This window comes from Manis pentadactyla, chromosome 9, assembly GCF_030020395.1.
Source record: "Manis pentadactyla isolate mManPen7 chromosome 9, mManPen7.hap1, whole genome shotgun sequence".
NCBI classification, from domain to species: Eukaryota; Metazoa; Chordata; class Mammalia; order Pholidota; family Manidae; genus Manis; species Manis pentadactyla.
The window spans coordinates 71,162,306-71,177,094 of NC_080027.1; positions in this window are offsets into that span (position 1 = coordinate 71,162,306).

A 14,789-nucleotide genomic window follows, 5' to 3' on the forward strand; every position below is an offset into this window, starting at 1 on the left:
TTTCTTACAGTTCTGAAGGCTGGGAAGTCCAAGATCAAGGCACCAATATGGTCTTGTTCTGGTGAGGGTCCATTGTGGGTATCTTCTTGATGTGTTCTCACATGGTGGAAGGGGGTATAAAGGGAAAACTCCCTTCTCCAGGGTTTCTCCTTTACTCTCACACAACTACCACACTGTCAACACTTCTGACACCAGATACATGTGTTTTTTTCCCCCACACCAAACAATTATCTGCAATATCAGCTGAGCATCCTGCAATCAGTTCAATTCTGACATTAATTAGAGTTAGCACAGACTCTGTAGGTTAAGTGTTCAGTCCCAAGACACTGCCCCTTACTTTAGATGCCAATCACAAGTAGTAGGTTCCCAGGTCACCCACAACATCTGTCTGACTTGGCTGTAAATCAGAGGTTCCCATGAACCTTGCTCCTTGGGTTGGATTATTTACTAGACAAGCTCATAGAACTCAGGGAAACACTTAGCAGTTTATTATATAATAAACGATACAGATGAACAGCCAGAAGAAGAGATACATGAAGTCTGGGAGGATCCCTTGCTCAAGAGCTTCTGACCCCATGGAATTGGGCCACATACCACATAGATGTATTCATTAACTGGAAAGCCCCCCAAACTATTTTTGAGATTTTTTAAGGGGGCTTCATTATGTAGGTACGATCGATCATTATCTCAATTTCCAGCCCCTGTCCCCTTCTGAAGGATAGAGGGTGGGGCTGAAAGTTCCAAGCTTCTAATCATGGTTTGTCTTCCGGTGACCAAACCCCATCCTGAATCTATTCGGGGGCCCACATGAGTCCTCTCATTAGAAAAAAAGACACTTTTATCACCCAGGAGAGTCCAAGATCTTTAGGAGCTGTGCATCAGGAACCAGGATCAAAGACCAAATACAAGAAAAAAAGATGCTTCTAGCACTCTTATTACTTAGAAATTACACAGGTTTTAGAAGCTCTGTGCCAGGAACCAGGAGCAGACACTAATATATATCTTTTTTCTATTATTTCACCAGGGACTAGACAGCTTTCTGGGGGCTCTTTTACAAAGGTACTAATTCCATTCATGAGGGTTCCACATCATGACCTAAGCACCTTCCTGAGGCCCCACCTCCTGGCACCACCAGATCAAGCATTAGGATTTCAACCTTCGAATCTTTGGGGAGACAAACATTCAAGCCATAGCAGAGACAGATGGGAAAGAGCCATGCTGCCTCTTTATGTTTTGTTCCCCTACAAGATCTTAAAACCTGGCTAAGCCCACTCTGAGGGATGTTCTCCTGTTGTTAGAATCTGGGGTTACCCCAGCCTACTGGAGAATAACACATCATATACAGCACTGACCAGGTAGTTTTCAGTCTGATGTATTACATACAAAAATGCTTAAGTGAGCATGGAACAAGGCTTGCTAACGTAGCCTGAGGTGGTCGGGGGAATGTTGTTGAGGAATTTCTGTTCAAATTGGCTATTGAAAAGTCAGTGGAATTTAGCTAAACCAAGGGTGTGGGAGTGGGGATCGGTGGGGAAGATTTTAATAGAAAGCAAACTGAATGTTTGGTGGGGTGACTTTGAGGAAGTAACAAAAGCTGAAAAACCAGTAAAGCTGGATCCCTGGAGTGTGATGGGAGATAGGCTGAAACAATAAACAGGGGTTAAACCAAGGAGAACTTTGCAAGTCACTGAAGTTTTAAGCTGAGTGACTATGCATGTAATACATACTGTGCTTGAATATCACAATAAACTTAAACTTGAGAAATAATCTCAAAATCCATAAATTTCCCTTCACTTTGATATGGCAAACTCTACTCATTTTCTGTCCCCCACTTCTTACACTGTTAGTTGAACTCATTTTGTTTGAATCCAACAACATATACAGCCCCCAGGGGATGAATCAAAACAGGTCTAAAAAAAATCATGTCTATTTTCTTCCTGTTTGCCAGCTACTTATTATCCCAGCCTCCCTGTTCATTTACTGGAAGGAGAGATTTATTAGGGAAATATTATGCTAGACTTTGTTTCTCCTGAAAGGGGGAGATAATTCTAGATTTTAATAGCAGCAACCAAAATGGCCAACCAGGTGAATCAAACGACCCATTGAAATCTTTTTTTTTTTGCTTTGCCTGTGGTGGTTTAAGAGATAATTTTAAGGACACTAAACATTTGTTCCTTTTGGATCAGCTTCCACCCTCCTTATGACAAAAACCTGAATGAATATTGCCAGAATCTACAGTGCACCTCCTATTAAGGGATCCAAGTAGATCCCTCAAAACCTCTCCTCAGAATTAGTCAATATTCTACACAAAGAGGTCCTTCAAGACATCAACTACATAATAGAAGATAATAATGTTCAGGGCCTCATCATCCTCTGCCCTAGTCCTTGCAGTACTCTTATTTTGCCTGTGAGGAAAGCCAACAGCCTATTCAACCCGTTTGGAAAGGCCTCTATCAGGTACTTTTAGCTAACTCTTGTGCCATCAAACTCTGAGGAATAGACACTTGGATCCATGTGTTGCATCGAAAGCAAGCACCAAACCCTGACAAGACCTGTGCACCAACTGATGACCTGAAAGTAAAGATTTCCAGGAAGTGAAGCAGACAGCAGCTCACAGAGACAGTATTCCCAAGGTCTGTACACTTTTTTCCCACTGTTGTTTCTTACCTTATGTCTTCCCCTTTCTTTCTTGGCTTAATTTATTGCAAAAGGGAAACACCTTGCTGAATGTTGGGTCTGTCACTAGAAACTCCAATCTATTTATGATGTCAGAGATCCCTTGGTCTTCCCTTCTTAAATCTTTTCACCTGAGGGAAATACAATGAGCTAAGTCCTCTTTGCAAGGCTTTTAGAAAGACACCTTTAGGCTGAGCTGGTCCTTTACATAATGTCTGCTCCTTATCTTATTCTGTATAAGCATTTTTAGGCTTTATACCCGTTGCCTACCAAACCTTTGTAGAAATTACATGCCCAATAGGGTGATGCTAGCCCAGAGCTTTGAGATTATCTCCAATACTTGCCTCAGATGAGAAATGACTGAGAATTCTGCCTCCTACCCTTCCTTGTTACTCAAATGTGGCCTAAATGATTTCCAAGCTATATACTTTCCCTCCAGTATGGGACATGACAACTGGGGAAAGTCTTTCCTCACATGGAGGGATGAAACCACTAAATATGAAAAACCTGACTCTTGATAAATGATGCTTTTGAAGAAAGAATTATTGATCAAAAGGAGAAAATGTGAAAATAAAGAAAGCTCATTTAAAATGGAATCAGGAAGCCCTGAAGAGGGAGCTCCTACACACTACCACTCATCACAGGAAGCATACCTGGCATTCTCCAACAGGAAGACGTTTACTCTACATACTCTAGCAAGAGGAAGGGAGAATTTCTTCTTGCCTAGCAATAGTCCAGCCAATGAGAACTCAACAAAATAGCTCCTTCCAGCTTCCTCTCTTCCTCTATAAAAGCAAGTCCCTCTCCTCCATTCCCCTCACTTGCCTGTGATTTCCTATAGTTTGCTTGTCCCAAATTGCAATTTGTTTTTTAAGGTCAACAATATTAATATAGAGGCAGAGCGTTCCAGGGATAGAAGAGAATGAAGATTACATTTGGATCAGCCTTTTTATATTAACGATAACTAATTTGAGTCTCAGAGAGGTGCTAGATTTCTGCAAAGTCAACACTCAAATTTAGTTCACCACCGGGATTACAATGTTATCTCCTGGTTCCTGGTTCAATAGTATTTCCTAAAACATGAAGCCTTGGAACAATTGAAATGATAGCTTTGAGAGGGGGGAAAAAAGGCAAAGAATCAGCATGGTGAGCTTTCCCTGTGATGTAGGCTTTAACCACATTTCAAGTTCTAACATAATACAATTTAATAGGGAGAGCTGTGGACATTAAGAAGCAAAATTTGTATTTAAGAGGCTAGGATCATGACACATTAAAGTACTTCAAGGATTTTGGCAACAAATGCTAAGAGTAACTGATGGTTGTTATTACACAAGAACAAAGAAGTTGATTCTGGAATTAAAAGTGTTTTAGTGTCATTGTTGCTCCTGGGGAGCAGTAGGCACCTGGATTTCTTTTTTTTCTTCAGCACAGCTTTATCCAAATAAAACACCGTGTGTTTCATCACCCATAATGTAAAGTGCCTGTCACTCCCTGAACATCATCATATGGTTGGTGGCCGGTAGATAATGGAGCACCAAGTGTCAAGGTGACTGGCTTTCAATGCACACAGAACTAAAAATTATAGACCTGTCATTCTAGAGGCAGGCCACAATTAGCTGTCTGTGCAACTTGAAATTTCCATTTTGCCAGCTAAGTAATCAGTTGACTGGACTTTCTCATTTTGGATGCATCTCTACACCTTTCTTGTGTACCAGTCTTTTAAAATGTGAATTCTAAAGTAAATAAACAGTATTCTTAATCAGATGTATTCTTTTTAGAAACACCCACTTCCCAAACACCAATATTGTTTTAATAGTAACAACAATAATGTAACAGAAAAATACAAGCCTTGGATATTTTATTTAGGGACAGTAAAAGTTCAAGTTGAAAAATGAGACTTATGCCTTAATACCTGGGAATCCAGGGTTGAGAAAGAGAAACAGCAACTTGATAAGGTAGCAACTTGGTAAGGTCACCAAGTAAGAAGTAAAACTAGGACTAGAAGTCAAAACTTGGGAATTTCAGTCTTTGAAACGCTGGCGCTCAAGTATCCATTTACCTATTTTCTGCCTAGATTTGATTTCTAATTCTGTATCTGAGTTCTCTCTTTTCTCTCCCCTAGTCTTTTAGAGCTAGAGAAAGGATGCCAAAGTGGGGTCTATTGGAAAAATGTATTGCAATTTCCATTCAGTTGCTTTAAGTGCAGCAAATTCCAGGACTTTACAATCTCCTATCATATGCGAGACCACCTAGCTGAATATGGAGCTTTATCTGCCTTGTCCCTTGCCCCCACCCACATTAGTGTCTCCCTCACTTGGATGATCCCTGTCTAAATTTAAATTGCCAAGCCGCAAGAATGCAAGTGAAGCTGACAATCAATACGAATTAAGGAAAAGATCAAAAGTCTTCGAGTGAAATCCTCTCTACAAGTCTTGGAAATCTCATGATTTTACTTAACTTTCATCGTGGTTTTGATTATTGCGAATATTAGGCAAGGTTACATGAAATAGAAGAGATTTACCCAGCACAGTAAAAGAACGGAATTTGTACTGTATTGAAGTATGTCCTAACTAGACTGTTGATGGTGACATATTGACTGTTTTATGGTTTTGAATGACTGTCATCTTTTACTGGGAATTGATTTTTGAGCCTTGGTGAAGGAGTGATTGAATTTGCAATTAGAGTCACTCTGTTGTGTAATTCAGATTATGCAAATATCATTTTGAAATAGCAACTGAGATATAACCTAGGATTTGGTGCATGGCTTCTCTTTAACTTCTTTCTCTTTCTCCCTCCCTCCCTTCCTTCCTTCTTTTCTTTCTCTTTCTTTTTTTCTCTTTTTGTGTCTGTTCAGTTTTTAAAGGACCCAAAGATTTTTTCATCTCTCTAGAAAAAAAAGACATAATCTAGGATTACAGGATCTGTTTTATAAGAATCTAAACCTAGCAATTGGTTAATATTCTGTCTCCCATTTAGAAAATAGTAAGCTTTGTCATCGATTCCTAATGATTAGCACAAAAAGGAAAGGCTTTTCAAAACCAAGATAGAATCTCTTTAATTCTAAAAGTGTCCATTTAAGAAATATAAACTGTGAAGATAAGCAAAGGCTATTTTCTCTAAAGGAAAGCACTTTCAAATGAACAGAACAGCAAATGTGGACTTAATTAGGTAAAGTCAGATGGGTATTAATTATTCACCTTTCCAGGGTGAGAATGTTGTTGCTAAAGAAATGAATGAAGGTAGGGTATAGGCTTCTTTCCTTTTCTTTCTGTTGCTGCTGCTCTGATTGAACCAGCTTAAAACGTGACAGCAGGAGAGCAGAATGAAAATCTGTGCTACCCTTCACAACTGTGAGTAGCTTGTCTTTGGAAAATGTACTATCCTCCATTGAAATAAAATATCAACTATCTGCTGTGAGACATAATAAACCTTCTTATGTTTTCTCTTTCAAAGTTTCTCTTTTCAAAGTTGAAATCATTATATATACATATATCTGTCACATTCTCCTAATACTTCAAAAAGAGCTAAATAAAGTTTGTCCTCACTTTCGGAGTTCCATATGTCCTAGACTTGGGGATTGTAACCAAAGTGGCCAATAATTCAAATTGATGTTAATCACTCAAGGGCTAGACTGGTTTCCTTTTGCACAGTCTCTTATAAAAGCATTTGTTAAGCATCTGCTCCCTTACTCAGGTTAGATTGCACGATGCACATTGAGGCTACCAATGAATGAAATATACCTAAAACCAGAGCAGTAAAAGGTCAACACTTATCTGAGTACCAAAAAGGGGTTAGTGCCAAGTGACAAAAAGTGGGGTCAGAAAATACTCAGAGATAAGATTTAGAAAATTTGGGTCCTAGTCCTGACACTGATAATGACTACTTATTAACTGCCTCTCAGTAGTGGTCAAAATATTTGTGATTGTTTATGTGTATGTTAGGTGGTTGCGAGACTGTGTGATGGGATGCAGTTGGAGGGAGTAGAGGCAGAAAGAAACTCACCAGCCTTGAATAGTGTTTCCAAGAAGTGACAGGACTGTTACCATGTCTAATTCTAATCATACTCACACTCTATACAATTTTGATTCTTTAGGTAACCGCATATTAACTGCCTTTTATAGCTAAGGAATTGAAAACTCAGGAAGACAAAGTGACTTGGCCCAAACTGCACAGCTTGTCAATAGTAAAGCTGGAACCAGACTCTAAGCCTCTTATTTCCTGTGTAAGATACTTTTTTCCCCTCAGTGAGTTTTAATCATGTGATTCTGAATACAAGCAATCTTTTCAAAGGAGCACTGTGTGCCTATAGGTTGTTTCAAATTGCTCTTTTCAAAGTTGAAATAATTATATTAACAAGCCCATTATAAATTTCGATCCAGGATAGAATTTATTTATATGTTAAAACTATCTTTTAACTTCAGTAACTATAAAGGGAAAGAACAATAGATATATAGAATGAGATTCCATTCTTTATTTAAAAGCATATTTTGTTGGGGAACAGGTATGTAAAGAACAGAATCAGAGTAAAAAAATACCAAATCAACTTGTGCAATGGCTATTTAGGTAAAATTCCTTGATGAAGCCAGAAACCACTTGAAGAAATGTATATTTGTAGACACATAGCAGAAGTTTGCTTTAAACCTGAATCAGCAGATAATATTTTTAAAAGAAATATTCCTTTTGGTAAAGTCCAGGCTTTAAGTGTCCTTTTCTTTGTGAGAGGAGTTAATTAGACCACAGTTTTCTTAAAAGATTGAAAGATTTATGAAAATTCCATGAAACACAAAAGACAAATATTCTATTTCCACTAAATATAACAGACTTTTGTCTCTAAATTAAGAGATATGCTAATGCATCTCTGTAAATATAAATATATATATATATATTTATATTTGTTGCTACATTTACAAAAAGGTGAATCAGAAAGAAAAATGCTGTGTGGAAGGTTATAGATAAATTAATGAATAAATCAAACTCCAAAATAGTATAGCCCAAAAAATTCATTCTATTTCCTTTCCAGATCTCAGTTCATTACTATCTTACAACAGACTTTCTGCATATTATAACTCACTGATGCTATGGCATTGTTTTTCTTCAGAAAAGTACCTTTTTACAGTGGAATAGAGGTCAACCAAATTTTATAGCTTGTTTAAACTATTTTTTGCAGATCACCAGAATTAAGCCATTACTATAAATTATCTTAAAATTATATGTACATAAAGATTGGCCATTTAATCAATGTATTATTCTTTGTTAAGATTATAGGTGGGCTCATATCCCACACTAAAGTGGTCATAAATAATGTAGTGACTGCAAAGTCAGGTTAATATTTAAAGCTCAGTTTTGTGGTGCATCTTGAATATGAACATTCTCAGTTTTCTAGTTAAAACATATACTCCCCCACCCAAAAGTCAAGTAACAGTAGTTTATCCCTTCCCCCTCCCCCCACCAATGCATCTGGCTAAGTTTTGTAGAGCTTTTTTTTTTTTTCATGAAAATTATTCTGTCACATTATGTGCATGTATCTGTCACTGGATCCGAATTGCATGTGAATTATACCTTGAATAGATTCCTCCAACTGAAGAAGTGTAAATGTTCCCCTTCTGAATATTTTAGACTTGTATGAGTTCCCTAATATTTTTGTTTTTGTGCAAGACTGCTTGTAAGGCAGCCTGGAGTCTTGGATGCTGACAGCCTCCATTAGCATTAATGCTGTTCTCTTATCTCCCCTGCTCGCGCCAGTCTCCCCCCTCGCTCTTTCTCGTCAGACGGTTCCCTGACATCGTTGACAAGACTGACACCACCAATCAGCTTCGACTCAGCAAGGTCACTGTTCAGACTTGACTCGTGATTGGCTGCTGCGCTTCAGCGTGTTATTACTGTCTGATTTGATCGGAGGCAGGGGGTGGTCTCCAATCAAACAGAGAAAAGGTCCTAGAGAAGGTAATTAAATCCTGTCAGAGGCAATTATCGGTTCCAGGGCCATGACTCTGGCCCTGAATGCAGATGATCTGAAACTGTATTCTTGTAGAAATTCAAGAGGGCTCCTGGCATGGTTCAGCTAGGCATAAAGGAAGCAGCAGGCTTTCTGCAAACAATGCAGCTCTGTATTTTGAACCTTTCTGCTTTTTTCCCCTTTGCCAGAGACTTCTGTTTTCACTGATCAAAAATATTCCTTTTCAGGTCACATTCTAATTAATTTAATAGACAAGGTTTTCCTTTCTTGTACATAAATAATGACAAGTTGTACCGAAGAACTTCTGCTCCCAACACGGGCTGTAACGCACAGCCTTTATCAAAACAAACCAAAGCATTTCATGGAAGGACACCAATCAGCAGTTTATACCCAGGGAGAAAAAAATCTAAAACCTCTAACATGGATGTTCTGGGGAGGTGGACCCTGCCCTGTCTGTTTAGACCTTACCATGCGCATTTTGGAGTTTGCTGCTGTGACCAATCTTGAACTTTCTCCAAGGAAGTCTAGGGATGGCAGTATGCGTTTAACAGTTACAGTTCTCAAAGGACAGAGAAAACTACAGCAGATTTTATTAAGTGAGGGAAACGCTTTTCCATACCTGCTAAAAAATAGTTAAGAGAGTTACATTTTGAAACTGAGGCCTGGAAAATGAAAACAGAAAGAAAGAAATGTATTTTTAATTGGGAAGGGAAAGCAAAGATAAAGTCCATGGGTGCACTTTTGCTTCTATATAAATAGAAGACTTCAGTTTTGTTTTCTTTGATTTTTTTTTCAGTTGTTATTAAATAAGCTTTCCGATGTGGTTTTTTGCCCCAAAACCTAGCCCTAAAAAGTAAACCTCTTTCCATGTCCTGAATAATATGAATTGTTCTCAATGGCATTAGTCAGTTTAGCATGAAAAATATTTGATCCAGTATGAAGACACATCATAAAGTTTCTATATCCTCACACGATTGGCTTAACAGACTTTATGAAATATTGCATTCAGTAAATGTCAACCTTCCAAATGGATAGCCTTGATTTCAACCTTTGTGTTTTGTGAGCAGGGGTATAATTTTTTTTCAAGAGTAAGATGTTCAAAACACCATTAAAACAATTTCTGTATTGTTGCTGATGAAACAGTTTAACCACTAGGGTTTCTCCCAGGGGAACAGTTAACTTTCTTCTAATCTTGGTTGTTTTCTTTGTTTGTAAAACACCATATTCCTTAATATGCCTGACTTTATTTGTTTTGTAGAAATAAACAGATGCTCTAATCAAAACATCATTTAAAAAAGGTAGTCTCTGCTACGAATCCATTAATCAGGATGAGGTAGCAGGCTGGGAAAGAAATTGGTGGGAGAAGATGTTAATAATAATGAAAACTGCTTTGGACACTGGTTGGCCGGATTTAAAAAAATCTCAAGTCCAAATCTGCACACATAACTGTGAAATGATGTTTAATTCATCCCATATTGTGTTTTTGGGACATCAAAGGCTTTGTCAAGTTCTCTAATAAAAATAAAATAGATATGTAGATAGAAGCAAACTGCTCACGAATCTGGCAGCATATTTTAGATCATTAAAACTAAGGTTTGCTGCTATTACAGAACTGTTTTGCTTTTCCCCCATCTGAGTGACAACTCTTTCATTTTTGAGCAAGGTTATTTATTTTTATTGGACCAATCTTATTGTGTGGTTAGATTATTTAGTTAGGTTGCAATTATTTTGTACTGAAGTGGTAGCTGTTTTAATGAAGACACCTCTTCTGAAAGAAATCTTTGAGAAGAAAAGAAACAGTTTTTGTAAGTACAATAAAAGGAATAAAAATGGAAATAGTTCCCCCTAATCATTAAAATTGGTGCTTCTGAAAGAGAAAAAAACGAAAGAGAAAGAAAAAAAAAAACACTGGCCCACATGTGCCTAGTTTTCTCAGTCCCCTGTACTCACGGCTTCATTGTCCTGTTGGTCCCAGATGCATCCTTCAAGCTCCCTCACTTGATTAGAAGCTACTTGAGGGCAGGGATTGTGCCCTATCCATCTGATACAACCAGAAAACCAATAAATAGGAGACTGTATCATTCCACAGACCTGTGTAGGACAGCTATATGGCCCCCAGTGAGATGGGACTACTCCCAAACTGAGATCCTGGAAATCATCAGTAACTAGTATCATTTAATCAGAGAAGGGAGTTAACTTAAATATCCTTCTGGGTAGCAGACACTGATCTGATGGTTGTTACTTTTATCGAAATGTTTAATTTGTGCTCCAAATAAAGATGGGAGCTTCTTTATGCTATTACTTAATTCTGTTACCATTTAAGCACCAACCATCAGAACTACCTTAATGCAAAATATCTGAAGTTGTTAGAATTATAAAGGTAGGCTGCCTGCAAGATGTGTCTTTAAAAGATTTGCAAACAGAACTCTCCAGGGGACATTATCGTGTTCAGTATTAAAATGTATGTTAAAATAGACAATGTTTATGCAAAACATGGAAGATAATTCACATGTATCTCCTTATGTTAAGTTGCTTTGGTCAATCTTATTGGAATGGGAAGAGAGGATTTGCCTTTTAATTGGCCTTTTTCAGATTTCTGGTGAGATTCCTGCCATCCCCAACTGCAGGCATATACAGCCCAAACAAAGCCCACTGGGGTACGTTTTCAGGATAGTGCATATGGGAACAATAATTTATGAAAAGTAATTGGAGCTGGGTGTGCAATTCCCTGCCCAACACCAGAATAAATGTATCCCACTGATTATTAAGTGCACCTAAAATATTTGAGTAAATAAGATAAAAGCCATCTGCGGTTCTCTATATTTCTAAATTGGAATTTCTCAAAAGCAATGGAAAAAAAAAGAATGACATGAAAATCACTATTAAGTAATATGTACTAAGAACTATATATATATTTTTAAATGGGGTTGGCAGTGAAAAATAAGCTGGACCTTTCCACATAGGGAAAGAAAAAATTAACTTACACTATTCTGTGCTGTTCCTATGAATTTGCTGTGTTGCAAGCTGCATAGTCCCCCCTCAAGGGATTTGGAAACTTATCAGATTTTATTAATTTATTGGCTCTGCACTGAGGTGTATTGTAAACCAATTTTAAGTACTTCATTTTGGTATTTATTCAGTCCTTACTAAAAGAAGCAGTCTTCCTACAAATCCCAAGGGTTTCCATAATTAGTTTTATTATGCTTTTCCTCAACCTGAGGATATGAAATCTAAATACATTTAAATATTTTATTTGATGTTTCTTAATGGGTGTCGCCTTCATCCCTGATTTGCAAAATTAGGGCCATGTTCTTTCAGCAGCAGCATCAAGGTGATTGAAGAAGTATTTGCTCTTCCTATTTACAGTAGAGGCCAATTTTGCCCTTCTTCTGAAGACAAAACTCTGGAACTATGGGTCGTGGGTAGAAATGTTAATTTTTAGAATGAGGGTGAAGTTGACTGGCAAGGTCAGAGAATGGTGGGGGAAGAGGAGGTCTGAAGAAAAAATGGGACTAAGGAAGGAGGGATTGCTGAGAGGCAGGTGAAGCGGGGGTGCAGGGAGAGAGAAGAAAAAGCAAACCTCCTTGGAATGGAAGTGGGGAGGGCCAACCAACCGGAAGTCACAATACTTGGTTCTAGATCGGGTTCTATCCTAATTAACCTCTAGGAATGTTAGCTGGATAGGTCCTGCTCACATCTGCTCCATTTCCTTCTGACTCCCCATGGTTACCAGATAAAATACAGGAGCTCAGTTAAATCTGAATGTCAGACAAATGATGAATAATGTTTTCGTAAGAATATGTTCCAAGCATTTTGTGGGACATACTTATACTACACAATTATTCCATGTTTATGTGAGATTCAAATTTTTCGGTACTTTCTTTGCTAAATCTGGCAACCCTACCCCCTGACCCTCAGTGATGCCAGGAGCCTAGTGTGGGCAGAGGCAGAGGCTCTCCAAACATGAGGCTAATGTCAGTGTCAGTATGGAAATGACCCCTTGGTTAGATTCTACTAAGAACTTGCTTCTTACCCCTGTCGTCTTTAGATACCACTGAAAATTTTTTCTTTCATGTTCTAATACCTGAAGTCCTCTGTCCATCAATAGCCTTCCTTTCCTTCTCCCAGTCCCTTGAACAGCATCTTTATTTAAAGAGGACTGAGGATGAATGTAAACCCTGCTCTTCCTTGAGGATGTTACTTCCTTTGTAGCTGTCTTGAATGGAGACTGCTCTCTGTGAGAGGCTCCAAGAACTATGGAGCAGGTAGGCAGGGGGGACATTCTCATTGCTACTCCCAAATCCCTTGCAAAACTCCTCTTGTTATTTGAGAGTCTATTACATCTCTCTATACCATTCTTTCCTCCTCTTCACTGGCAACTTCTCATCTCCTGTTCACTCTCCACAGGTGTTAAAGCCTCTGTCACCTGTCTCACTTCCTTCCATAGGAATGTCTGTTAACCATGAGCATTTCAGCACCCACATACAAAGTCTTGCTGACATGCTGTGATAGATCACAAATGGCCACGAAATCTTTGTAGCTCTTGTCATCAAGAGGTGGAGTCCATCTCCCCATCCTTTCAATCTGTACTGACCTTGAGACTCTTTGGTCCAATTGAATAAGGCACATAGAACACTGACCTACTTCTGATCTAGGATCTTAAGAAGACTTGCAACTTTCTGTCTCTGTCCCTCTCTCTGTCTCTGTTTCTCTCTCAGAACACTTCTACCTGAACAGGATGAGTACAGCCAATGGGAGACAGAGACCACATGAAGCAGAGATAAGCAGACCAGCTGAAATCGAACTAACTGGCAAGTAATTGAGGCCATTCTATATCATCCAGTCCCAGCACAGCTGCTAATCATAAAGGTCAGTGGTTTCCACCTAGACCAGAAGAGCCGCCCCAGCCTTTTTCTTTCTTTTTGGGATCATTAATATACAATTATATGAGCAACATTGTGATTACTAGATTCCCCTCCATTATCAAGTCCCCACCACATGCCCCATTACAGTCACTGTCCATCAGTGTAGTAAGATGCTATAGAATCACTACTTGTCTTCTCTGTGTTATACTGCCTTCCCCATGCCCCACCCCTACATTATGTGTACTAATCGTAATTCCCCTTTTTCCCCCTTATCCCTCCTTTCCCACCCATCCTCTCCAGTCCCTTTCCCTTTGGTAACTGTCAGTCCCTTCTTGGGTTCTGTGAGTCTGCTGCTTTTTGTTCCTTCAGTTTTTTCTTTGTTCTTATACTCCACAGATGAGTGAAATCATTTGATATTTGTCTTTCTCTGCCTGGCTTATTTCACTGAGCATAATACCGTCTAGCTCCATTCATGTTGTTTCAAATGGTAGGATTTGTTTTCTTCTTATGGCTGAATAATATTCCATTGTGTATATGTACCACATCTTCTTTATCCATTCGTCTACTGATGGACACTTACATTGCTTCCATTTCCTGGCTATTGTAAAAAGTGCTGTGATAAACTAGAAGTACTTATGTCTTTTTCAAACTGGGCTCCTGCATTCTTAGGGTAAATTGCTAGGAGTGGAATTCCTGGGTCAAATGGTATTTCTATTTTTAGTTTTTGAGTAACCTCTGTGCAGCTTTCTACAATGGTTAAACTAATTTACATTCCCACCAGCAGTGTAGGAGGGTTCCCCTTTCTCCACATTCTCACTAACATTTGTTGTTGTTTGTCTTTTGGCTGTTGGCCATCCTAACTGGTGTGAGGTTATATTTCATTGTGGTTTTAATTTGCATTTCTCTGATGATTAGTGATGTGGAACATCTTTTCATGTGCCTGTTGGCCATCTGAATTTCTTCTTTGGAGAAGTGTCTGTTCAGATCCTCTGCCCAGTTTTTATTTGGATTATTTGCTTTTTGTTTGTTGAAGTGCATGAGCTCTTTATATATTTTGGAAGTCATCCCCCTATCAGATATGTCATTTATGAATATATTCTCCAATACTGTAGGATGCCTTTATGTTCTGCTGATGGTGTCCTTTGCTGTACAGAAGCTTTTTAGTTTGATATAGTCCCACTTGTTCATTTTTGCTTTTGTTTCCCTTACCCATGGAGATATGTTCATGAAGAAGTTGCTGATGTTTATATTCAAGAGAGTTTTGTCTATGTTTTCTTCCAAGAGTTTTATGG